The following is a 13,013-nucleotide window of genomic DNA, read 5'->3' as shown; positions in this document are numbered from 1 at the left end:
TATTCATTGTGACCCAAAATATAAGGTATTGTCTTTCAAGGGGCTTGACATACATGGCTTTGCTGTCATCCTGTTTTGAGGCACAGCAGAGATTCCAAATAGACAGTCATTGTGTTTGTGGGAACTCAGAACCCTTTATTGGCTTAATTCTTCAGCAGTGGGAGTTGGATTGGGAGCCTATGGCCAGGCCTCTTCAGTTCAACACCAAGTGCTTGAAATGAGGAGCAGATTTGAGGTGGGTTTTTGCAAGAATGCTAAGGTGACCAATTGTCCCACATTTGGCGGGACAGTCCCGCATTTGGGGGCATTTTCCCCCCATGTCCCACGGCATTCCAATTTTTTAAATTATTTATGTTTTGCCGCACAGCAGCCGAGCAAGCAGCTGAGCATGCAGGCCTGGTTCAGGAGCCCCCCACGCAGGGGCCCGGTCTTCGGGGTGGGGCTTGTGCGGCACTGCTATTCCTGTCAGGGCCCGCTGCTCTTTTGCTGCCTGCTCGTGTCTTCCCTTCCCATGGATTCATCCACTGGGCTCTTCCCAGGGTGTGCAGGCCAGCTTCCCAACAATAGCAGCCGCCACCACCTCTTAAGCACATGGGGAAGCCGGCCCCACCTCCGGAGCCCTGGGCCTGCTGCCGCCTACAGGTGGGCACTTCCCTTTTCGCTGTGGGGTCTGGAGCCAGCTGGGGTGTTTGACCAACAGGACTTCTTATTGGCTCTGCAGATTAAAAAGCTTCCTGTGAAGCTAAATTAGTATGCTAGACAACCTTGGCCTACGGACATTTCATGGTTGGCCGCACCTCCTTTGGCAGCCATTTTCAACCTCAATTTGGCAACCCTACCTCATCCATTCTGCTCCTGTGACCAGGGGATACCTGTCTTCTAGCCCCACCTGGATTGGCAATTCTATGGAAAGGAGTATTTGGCTGAGGGTGGGTACGGGAGAAGCACCCATCTCTTTGGCTTTACCCTCGCAGGGCCTGCAAAAGAGAGCTCCTCCTCCAGGCAGTTGGTTGAGGTCGACCAGAACCATCAATTCTCATTGGCCCTTGAGCCATTGTTTCCCCCATTGTTTTATCATTCTATGGAATGATATCTCATTCCCTTTATTCTAATCTTCTATTATTCCACTATGCTATTTGCTGTTATCACTGTATTATTGCTATAAATAGTGAGCTACCTCTGTATACTTCCTGTTTTATATAAACCACCCTGAGCCTTGGGGATGGCAGTATATCAATAAATCAATCAGTCAATCAATCACAGCTTTCATTTCAGCTTTTCTCTCTGCCATTGCAAAAGCCACCGATTTCTTGGGCCTTTTCCTGGTCTTGCGCCTGGCCGGCCCTCTCAAGCTCTCTGTACCCTTTCAGAAGGATGCAGCTTAGAAAGTCCCTTGGTCAAGGGTCAGTAGAGGGCACTCCAGGCCAGTTCAGGTTAAGCTGTGGTCACTCTATCTCTTCTTGTTGACGTAAAGGCCCGCGGCCAGAGCCGGAGGTTTTCCTGCAAAAAAGAAAAAGAAAGGGGGAAAAAAGAATGTTTACAAGTGGGTCAAGGAGTTGGAGACAGATAGCTATAAGCAAAACAACTTCTCTATTGACAAGAGGCACTGAGGAAGGTGTGTTTATAGATGCAGCCTCTTTTTCCTTCCACGATAAGATTGAACCAAAACCTCCAGTTTCTAGAATATGGGAAGGGGAGATAGTCTTCCTGTAGAGAGCTTGATTTTTGGAGGGTTGGGGGGGGGGGATAACTAACTGTAAACTTAAGAAAAAACCCTGGAATTTGCTACTGGTCAACCCATAGCGGGGGCTCGTTAAAATCTTTGAACGTTAAGATTCTGCTTTCTAATTAGAAAGATGTCCACTGACCCACCCATAGTGCTGAGTGAATCTCACCTGGTGTTCCCTTTCATGAATGCCTCCCCCTGCCCAAGCTGCTGCCTCCTCCTCCCCCCCACCCCAAATTCAGAGCAGGTTCATCAAAAGGTTTCCTGAAAAGTTCAGGAGTCGTTCAAGCAAACCCAAGCCAATTTATGGGGGTTTATACACCAGCCATGTGACTACCGACCGACCGCAGCTGAGATTCAAAACCAGGGCAAAAAACACTCACCCGATCAAATGAAGTTTTTGCCTCAAAATGACACATCTGCTCCCAAGCCGGGTTGCATGGAATGTGCAAACTGCTATCCTGCCAAATCTGATGCAGGCCTTTTTTTTCTGAATCAAAAGGTTATTTATTCAGAAATATGCGTGCCTTATCTCCTTTAGACTCAATGTGGTTAATGAAGCAACAGATTGTGACCACAGGAAAAACAGATCAGACGATGAACAAGATAAACAAACTTGCATGTGCTTCACATACACACAGATAAAAATACAACTAATCTGACAAAATATTTTATCCTCCAGTGAATGCTCTCTGAAATATGCTTTCCATTTGTCTGCCTACAGTGTGTATAATCCCATTTTCATCCCTGCGCCCCCATCCTCAAGGAATACGAGAAGACAATGGCCTCCATGAATTTCCCTGTTTCTTTGTGTTCTTCACCATAGAGATTGAGAGGAAATTCCTAGAGCGTCAAATGCAAGTGACATCACAACCTCTCCAACCAGTACTGTCTCCAGGCATCACCTTCAACATCTGTAATTTGCTGAGGCCATGCTGGGGACTCAGCTCTTAAATAATATCCTTTTATATGTCTTTCTGAATTCCAAGAGTTCCCTTTGCATTCTTTCTGCCCCATATCTAACCGCCATCTGTCCAAAAAGAAACCTTACAAAAAATCCCAGTGAGACCCAACCTGTCCAATGTAGCATTTGTTAGCCCAGTCCTATACTATTTATTACTCAACAAGGTGAATGTGGAGAAAATGTAGCTTGCCAAATGTGTTTAGGGTTGTCAGACCCCTGGCGAAATCAGGGGATATCCCACTAGTAGGCCCTCCCCCTAGCTGCCAATCAAATGGCTGGTGGAAGGGGGAATTACTAGCAGAAAAAAGGCCTAGGTCCCAAAGTGATGCCATCACACCAGCTACCATCACACAGGAAGTGATGTCATCACACCAGCCACTTCTAAAAGCTGGTTTTGCCTAGAAGAATTTGGTCCAATTACCAGAGCATCACCTGTATACCATGACATCAATTCCTTTATGATTCCTTCAACATGGAGTGGGCCTTTCCTCTGTCTTCACATGACGTCCCCCCATGGGTTTCCAGGAGGGGTCTAGTAACTCTTCATATTTGACAACGTTGACTGCCATGGGTTGAACTGAGCCTGATATCAATCTTTAACAGCATGTTCAGTGCTGGAGGGTTTTTTGGGGGTGCATTTGATTGGTGGTGCATTTATTTCTACAGCCACCCTTCCAGTTGGCTCAAGGCAAGTCACAACTTATTACAAACATACAATGTAGAATTTAAAATGGCACTGGGGTAATTAAGTTATGATAGCAGATCAGTTTTTTTAAAAATAATTGGGAGATTCTTTGTCAGGAAAGCCTGCTCTCTTCAATGTTAAGATCCTGCTGGATGACCCAAAGGGCCCTGCTATGGGTGGTGAATTATCAGCCCCAATTTCTTGCCTCTCAGGAAGTAAGGAGCATGAGACAATCCTGACTTTGATGGGCCAAGATTTGTGTGTTCAAAGGGCCATAGGACAATATGTGAGCCCCTGCTCGGGAGGAAAAATCAGGGAGAAGGTGCAGAGCTTTCCCCTTTCTTCTATCCCCCAACATATGTAGGGCTGGAATATTGCTCCGAGAGATTAACTAGGGCTGATAAGTGTTGAGTGATGAGTGGTCCCAAGTGGCAGGCCAGCGCGCGGGAACCAATCCGGAAGTCTAGAAAGAGCAGAAAATGCAACCCAGACAGAATCTGCGACTAAATAGAATTCAGATGGATTTCCTACCCACTCCCAACCCCCTTGTCAAGGTCCTTCCTGTTCTTTATTAGGGATCGTGCACAGATGTCAGGAAAGGATTCTGTTTCTATTGAACAGGTTCAAGGATCCCTAATACCATCAAGAGGTCTTCCCCCGCCACCTTATTCTTTCCTCCAACCTACACCTATTTTAAAAGAGAGAGAGTTGTGTACAAGAAACCTTTCCAGTTAAAAATAGCAGAATATTTAGTTTGTTTTTCTTAAGACAGGGTTATGGCTTGGCTTCACGTGGCAGAAGTTTCTCCAAGTTCCTTCCCAAGATTAGCTTGATGCCGACGAGACTATTCCCCAACCTAATTATCCGTCTTCCAAATGCACCTTAAGGACTACTTAATTAAGTCAAGGTTACGTGAAGAGTATTTTAGTGAAAAGTAGTAAACGGCTGTTAATAAATCTGCATTACAGATTGTAAGGTTTTTGTCTCTGTCTTTCATCTCCAGGCGAGAGAGGATTCCTTCTGCTCCCTTTCTCCTTTTTTTTAACCGTCAACACGTGCGGCTACTTTCCGAAGGTCAACCAGAGGCGGGCGCGGTTCAACGTGTTTACAATTAAAATACTCGGGGCAGCACAAAAGTCCCTGGCCAGTTCCAGAAAGAGCAGGAAGGAGCCTGAGGCTGCCAACCTCCTTGTGAGGGCTGGAGATCTCCCAGAATTCCAACTGGTTTCCAAGTCTGATTTTGATTTGTGTCCAGGGGCACATTTAAAACCAACAAAGATTTATTCATGGCATGAGCTTTCGAGTGCAAGCACTCTTCCGCAGACTATGAACTGACCATCATGTCAGTGGAAATACATAAGCAAAAGTTAATCCTGTTAAACTAGTGTGTCACAACATCCAAGAGCCAGCTTGACGTAGTGGTTCGGAGTGCGGACTTCTAATCTGGCAAGCTGGGTTTGAATCCGCACTCCCCCACATGCAACCAGCTGGGTGAACTTGGGTTCTGTAAGGCACTGATAAAGCTGTTCTGACTGAGCAGTGATATCAGGGCTCTCTCAGCCTCACCTCCCTCACAGGTTGTCTGTTGTGGGGAGAGAAAGGGAAGGCAACTGTAAGCCGCTTTGATCCTCCTTCAGGTAGAGAAAATCAGCATATAAGTACCAACTCTTCAATTACAGCCATATGATAATTCTCTGACCCAGTAAGGCTCCTCTAATGTTCTTATGAAGGCCTCTGCCTCCATGCTCCATTGTTTGCCCTCCAGAGGGATTGGGTGGCCACTAGTCCAATGTTGGACTAGAAGGACTATGGATTTGATCCAGCAGGGCTCTTCTTATGTTATTAAGGCCACTGGAGAAAGCCCTGTTCCCATGAGGTGGATTGGGGTCACCACAAGCTACTGACCCCTTGGGGGTAGGTGGAACATACCAACACTGGCCAATCACATGTGGTGAGCACAAACCTTCTCTCCCTCCCACCTCCTTTGGGGGTGAAGTTGTGGGCAGGCCAATGGGTGGGATCCTTCCTGAGCCATTTTTGCCTCCTCTTCTGGACACTTCTACAATAGTAAGGAGACAAGCATGCAGATGATACCACTCTAATGGCAGAAAGTGAAGAGGAACTAAAGAGCCTGTTGATGCGGGTGAAGGAGGAGAGTGCAAAAGTTGGCTTGAAACTCAACATCAAGAAAACAAAGATCATGGCATCCGGCCCTCTCAATTCCTGGCAAATAGATGGGGAAGAAATGGAGATAGTGACAGATTTTATTTTCCTGGGCTCCAAGATCACTGAAGATGGGGACTGCAGCAAAGAAATTAAAAGACGCTCCTGGGGAGGAAAGCTATGGCAAATCTAGACAGCATCCTAAAAAGCAGAGACATCACCCTGCCAACAAAAGTGTGTTTAGTCAAGGCTATGGTATTCCCAGTTGCAATGTATGGCTGCGAAAGTTGGACCATAAGGAAGGCCGAGCGTCAAAGAATTGAGGCTTTTGAACTCTGGTGCTGGAGAAGACTCTTGCAAGTCCCTTGGACTGCAAGGCGAACAAACCGGTCAGTCCTAGAGGAGATCAGCCCTGACTGCTCTTTAGAAGGCCAGATCCTGAAGATGAAACTCAAATACTTTGGCCACCTCATGAGAAGGAAGGACTCCCTGAAAAAGAGCCTAATGCTGGGAGCGATCGAGGGCAAAAGAAGAAGGGGACGACAGAGAATGAGGTGGCTGGATGGAGTCACTGAAGCAGTAGGTGCAAACTTAAATGGACTCCGGGGAATGGTAGAGGACAGGAAGGCCTGGAGGATCATTGTCCATGGGGTCGCGATGGGTCGGACATGACTTCACACATAACAACAACAACAACAAGGAGACAAGCAACCCAATTCTCTCCCCCTCTACACACACAGCTCCAATGGCCTGAAATACTGTAAGACACTTTCACAGGTCCCTGGGGTCCCTTCACAGCTGTAAATGCTCTCTGTCAACATGAAAGCGAGCTCATCTTCCGGACATGGGAAATATGAGTTTTGGCAGCATCTCGAGTGGATAGTCACCTAAATGGATAGCCAGTTTTCCATGGTGTCCGTCCAAAAAGTGACCGGCTCCTTGGGAAGAGCGGGCCTTTGTGGCTTTGACCAGGGATTATCAATGTTCTCATGTGAATGAAAATACGCGCCATATTTTGGATATTTGCGGCATATTTTCCTTCTCATGAGAATGTTGATAAATCCCTGGTTGATGCAATAAATGAGCTCAGAGAATCCCTTCCTCTAACTCATGTGGACTGAGAGAGAAGGATAACTTTGAAAAGAAAAAAAGTATCCCATGCAATATTGTGTCACTTTTGCTTGCTAGCTTGGCCGGGTGACCGAAATGTAGGTATCCTTGGGCCCCATTCACTTGTAGGCCACTCTCTATTTCACCCTCTCCTTCCAACAACCTCTTCCATTGCAGCTTGTCGGTCCTTAAGCACTTTCCTTTTCTCTCCTCGCAGTGTTCTGTGCAGCTAAGAAGCTGAGTTTTAAGGAGAAGGGGAACAGATAGAATAAAGAGCAGTTTGATATGAAGGTCCGAGCGGCGTTCCACGAAATGGCATTCCCTTACACTTGTCAAGGCTCAGAAGTTTTATTACCAGGGAATTTCACTTTTGCCTTCTATTCTGCCCAAAGAGGATTTGCTGATCTAATATAGATAATGATTTTGTAGGTTTCGTGAGATTTATATAGACAGCACCCTGGGATCAGGAATTACATTTTAAAATGTAATAAAATGCTCCTTGGCATTTTTTTTTTAAACGTACAAATGCCGTACTTAAAAAAAAAAAGGAAACATCCAATAATCTCAGATATCTTTCAAGAAACTGTTGACATAGCTCAAGGTGCTTTGCGCAGATCCTGGAGTCATTGGCTAAAGTCAACTTAATAAACTCATTTTCTATTACACACTTTTCTTAGATGCTTTAGGATGCTTAGGGCTGATCCTGCGTTGAGCAGGGGGTTGGACTAGATGGCCTGTATGGCCCCTTCCAACTCTATGATTCTATTTTTCACCCCTGTGCTGAAAACTGCTCCATCTCTTGAAAGATGAAGAGTAAATTGTTCTTACTAATGCATGGGACTTCAAAAGCCAACACACACACATAGAAAAAATGCCCATGATACACCTGTGGCTTATAGGAAGTGGAACTAGGAAAGCTCTAATATCACGCTAGCCTTCTTAGCTGTTATATCGCATTGTTGGCTCAAAACATCAAAGACCCTGTCCCAAGTACCCATACCCAGCCACATATCTTATATCTATGCATCATATATTTATTTGCAACCGAGCCTCCTACCCTGACCCTCTAACCCATGAATTCCCAACCAGGGATCCATGGACTTACAGTGGGTCTGCAGCATTTCCCCTCCTGGCTTAAAGCCCTTGGCCAAGGGCTAGGCAACCTGCTGCTTTCATTGTTCCCCCTGCTGAGCATGAGTTCTCTCGTGGTTTCTGTGGCTGGGACAGGGCGGAGGCTGCACACTACTCCCTCCGTAAACTGCATGCTGTTCTGCCCTCCACACTTTGTCCTCCTCGGGCCTGCCTGCTAACACGGGCGGTGATGTCAGTCCTGGTGAAATATAATTTCTGAGGGGTGTGGCAGGGAGGTGTGGCCAGGTGGCATCATTTCCGGGACTCCTCGAAGCCTGAACAATTATTTCAGGGGTTCCTCCGTGGTCAAAAGGTTGAGAAAGCCTACTCCAACCACGCTGGCTGCCATGGGAAGGCCAGAAATTCTGATAAATGTTGAAACCATTTAATTTTATTTTCAAGCTTCTAGGACAACACTCTCCACGTGCCCTTTGCCAATTGGTAGTAGTTTTGTGGTCATCCCACTACCCCAGTCCTAGGTATTAAACAAAAGGATCATGGGGGAAAAATTGGAGATATTCTGCACACAAGCTAATTTGCCCCAGTGGCCTGGGAATCCCCCCGGAAAGGAATTTGGAAAGGAGGGGGAGAATTTATGCCCGCTCTCTGTGGTTCCACTGACTTAAAGGATTAAAGAGCTGAAGAAATCAAGAAGCAGGGAACTGATTTTGACATGAGTGCCGCTCCAAGTGTTGAAGTGTAGGCTCCCCCCTTCTTGTCCCCCTCCCCCTTTTTCTTTGCCAGTTAATGAATAACTCTTGATGTTGTAACTTATCTCTCTCCGACTTGAAAACTATGCGCTCGGTCAGCATCCTTTAATTGGCTTCTTAAGCATCTTGGAGAGATCACAAAGCTTGTAAAAGAAACATGCAAGACGGTTCGCCCCAAAGGTAGGAGAGTTTGCCGCCTTGTCATTCAGGAGCTAGGGTGTTGGACAAATATAAGAAGGGCCCTGCTGGATCAGACCGGTGGTCCATCTAGTCCAGCATCCTGCCTCATGCATCAGTTCCTCTGGAATGCCAACAACAGGATCCAGAGGTTGAGGCCTTCATGAGAATGTCAGAAGAACCCTGATGGATCAGCCTAGTGGTTCATCTATTCCAGCATCCTGCCTCACACGGCGACCAACCTATTCCTCTGGAAGAACAACAAAGCATAGAGGACATGGCCTTCATAAGAACATGAGAAAAGTTCTGTTGGATCAGACCAGAGGTCCATTCAGTCCAATGTTCTATCTCACACAATGGCCAACCAGATACTCTGGAGGGCCAAAAACTAAACATATTGGTCAAGATTTTCCACTGATGTTGCCTCCTGGTACTAGGATTCAGGGGTTGAGTATTTGAGAAAACAAGGGTTCCTCCTATTCACCACGGCTAGTAGCCACTGATAGACCTCTCCTATTTCATCCCCTTTTAAGGCTGTCTATTCCTGTGGCCATCACTACATCCTCTGGCAGCTAATTCCACACTTAAAAATATAATTCACACTCATTACCTTTCTATGGTTTTTGAAGAAGGTTGCTGGTACAAGGCAAGCTACTCTCCATCCTACCAAATGATTTATTTTAAAGGCATTTCTTTTATAGACTCATTCAGAAAATGGGTTTGGCCAGGTGACACCTGTTTTTGCAAGGTCCTGCCAGTAGGGGTCACTGCGGGGCGCAATTCCCTTTTTCTTTTCCTTTTTTTAAAGCTACGTGTGCGGAAAGGGAACCGGAAGATGCTTTGGTAACAGAACTAAAGGGGAGATATTTAGTAAGCTCCTCACCTCCCCTCCTTTAGAAATGTAATGTTTGGCTAAAGTCTAAGCGGAAGCCTTCCCATTGTGGTGGGGGCCTTTTTTTCCACGTCTAATCCCTCACACAGGACATTCGATCTTCAAGCCCCTGAATAATATGTATGGCAGGCCAGCTCGGGGATTTAGAGACACATAAAACACTCAAAAAGATTTGTTGAGATTTCCCATACACGCCAATGGGGATGGATCATTGAACTCGGCAGCCTGGAGGCCAAGACGCCCCTTTCCAAGGCCGTGTAAACACTACTACTCCTTCCCTTGTAACATCTGCAAAGTGGTGGTGCATACGCATACTCTGCTCTTTTAATGCTCCCGCAGAGGCATCCTTGACGTGCACTGAAATAACCTTTCAAAGGTCTCTAGGTTGGCCTGTATTTTCATTCTTGTTACTTATGATGGACTATTTCCAGGGCCAGTTTTCCTCTGCAAAGGGGACCTGAAAGATCTTTCAGTCATGTCTGTTTTCCTGATCTATCCTTGCAACAATACTATGAGACATGTTAGGTTGAGGGTCTGGGACAGGTCTCAGGTCACCCTGCGAGCTTCTATGGATCCTGGCGAGAGCCCATGTGACATCTATGCTCTCCCACCTCCACTCGCTCCGGATCGGAGGCCTAACCAGATTCAAGGAAGACTCTTATGATCAAGGCCCCAAATGGTCTAGGACCTCTGTATCTTCAGGATTGCCGCCACCCCCCCAAGAACATTAAGATCCGGCAGTTTAAATCTGCTTAGGATCCTTGAGAGAACTGGCCTTGACCAGGGCCAGGGCTTTTTCAGTCTGGTAGAATGCTCTGCCTGAAGAGATCTTAAATAATTCCAGAAAGCCTGCAAAACCAAGCTGTTCTGCAAGGGCCAGGAAGTTGAGGCCAGGAAATCACGCTATGACGAAATTTGCTAGAAAAGACAATCATGCTAGGAAAAGAGGAAGATGCAACAGGAGAGATGGTTAGCCATTGTATTGGTGGTCTCCCATCCAAGAACTAACCATGGCTGACCCTACTTGACTTCTGTGATCTAGTGAGATGGAGCTAGTCTGGGCCATACAAGGTGGGGCAAAAGAATTACAGACACGGACTGTCATTGCCTTCCTCTGCAAAGCAACCCTGGACGTCCTTGCTGGTCACCCGCCCAAGTAATTACCAAGGCCAACCCTGGGCCATCCAGCTCAGGACCATATTAGAGTCAGACTCTCTCTGTACTCAAGCCATGGTTCATTTGCGTGGTCATTTCTAGCCCTGTCAAGGGACAGCGTTGCCATTTCAGAAAGAGCACACACACACTAACATCAACGAGGCATCCGTTTGACCCTAGCCATGTTTACTCAGGAGTAAGCTGCTGGCTTCCCCCAGCCATGGCCTGTCTTGGTGATCCTTTGCTAGGGTCCTGGAATTCCGACTTCAGCAGCTTGTGGAGCAAAGGAAATGAGGCAGTGCAAATCTAACCGGGGGAGATATTTACCGTCTCATAAAGCAAAGAGCCTGAAGACTAGGATGGGTTGGCTTGACAATTAATCTGCCCTTTCAGTGCCTTACCTTTAGAAGTATAATTTTCAAAAGCTTTGCTCACGGTTGGGAAATCACAGGCCCTTCCAGGGGCTGACCCTTTATAGAGTCTCCCTGGGAAATGCTGTCAATCGGTGACCCACCTACTTCACAGGGAGCCTGTTGTGCAGAGAGTAAGGTCAAAAGATTGCCATTTTGAGACACATGAGGCCAGCTGCATGGGCTTGGGTCAGTCCCAGTTCTCTCAGAGCTCTCTCACGTTCTACTCACAGACCGTTTATGCACTGGGAACTTCACTGCCCCACCCCCCTGTCAGGAGCACAGATTGGGGGTAGATGAGGTACACCAGGACAAATGCTCCTTCATGTGGGTGCAGGAAGAGATGGGGCAACCTGCCATGACTAAAACTCCAGCCTGCAGCCCAGCATGAAACCTCGTGTGCGTAAATGGTCACAGAGAGAATCACATAGCCACTGCTTCCCCTACAGACTGGGAATCTGTCAGCTTTGTGACATAAGGACAGATGGATTCACATTCCGGCTACACCTGAGGCAGTGAAGAATCACTCACAAACTCTCCTCTCCTGCCACAGATTTTGTTTGTCTTGAAGTCGCTCCTGGTCTCTGGCTCTTTTCTGCCAGTGCAGACAGGCTTACAAGGCCCCCAATCGCGATCTATTTATTTCAAACATCTATTCAATTAGGCCAGGAGAAAGTGGCCACTATGGGAAGTAGGCTGTGGGGCATTATACCTAAGGAGGTCCTCCTCTCCTTGAAGCCCACCCTCTCCTGACTCTGGCCTCAGCTTTCTATGTATTTCCAAGTTCAGAACTAGCAACTCTCTCCGGTAGCATGTCCAGGGTATGGCAACCGAGGCATGTTCCTTAGGCACTGCTTGGGGAGGTGCAGTAAGTCAAAGGCAGGCAGGCAGGCAGGCAGGTCGGCAGCCCTCCCTCATATCCCTCGGTAGAAGGGGAGACATGCAGGCCGGCAGCAGTCCAGTAGTTTCCTGCCCGGTTCCCTCCCTTCTCCCAATGGGTTGCTAGGAGCAAAGCCAACCACAGTTTGACATGGCAGCAGGGTCCTCAAGCCCTGCCCACCTGCCTGTCCTGATTACCAGATGGGCTAGATACATCCTGAATTCTCTAGGTTAGCCTTTCTTGACTTTTCTACCTCTGAGAAAGCCCTGAGGCTTTCTTCAGGATCCAAGAAACCTCAGAAGGGGCACCATCATGCAGGATATGATTGGGAAGCAGAGCTGTGGACACGCCCACCCGGGGCCCCTCCAGGCCCATCACTGTCCAATTTTGTGAGGGGTGATAGATTGTCGTATCACCCGATAAACGTTGAACAGCTTTAAAAAATATATTAACAAATAACTGACCCTCCCGCCCATTCAGAAAACAATCCCAGGGCCACCAAGAAGGGTTCACAAAGTCCTGGTTGAGAAAGCCTCAGTCTTCGTGTCCTTTGGTTTTCCACGCATGGGGTGGGGTAGCAGTTGGTAGCTCTAAGGCTAATCATGCATTTAAACTCCTTGATCAAACAGGCGTTGTTCATATTGTGATAATTTGGCGAGCTGGGGCAGACCTTTAGTACAGGGGTAGTCAACCTGTGGTCCTCCAGATGCCCATGGACTACAATTCCCATGAGCCCCTGCCAGCGAACGCTGGCAGGGGCTCATGGGAATTGTAGTCCATGGACTACTGGAGGACCACAGGTTGACTACCCCTGCTTTTGCTGCTTTCAGGGATCTAACTATTCGCTCTATCACAGCACCACGAGGACAAGCGGCAAATCCATTCAGTGCAGCAGGTAAACCTGCGAAAGTAGATATAAATTGTACAGCATCCCATGGAGTCATTCTTTGTAATCATCGACATCATAAAGCGACATCATGCTGATAATCCGTATTTTGGGGGGGTTTGTT

Source organism: Paroedura picta, chromosome 18, assembly GCF_049243985.1.
Source record: "Paroedura picta isolate Pp20150507F chromosome 18, Ppicta_v3.0, whole genome shotgun sequence".
In the NCBI taxonomy this organism is placed as follows: Eukaryota; Metazoa; Chordata; class Lepidosauria; order Squamata; family Gekkonidae; genus Paroedura; species Paroedura picta.
The sequence above is the reverse complement of the archived record's forward strand: the minus strand, read 5'-3'. Positions refer to the sequence as shown.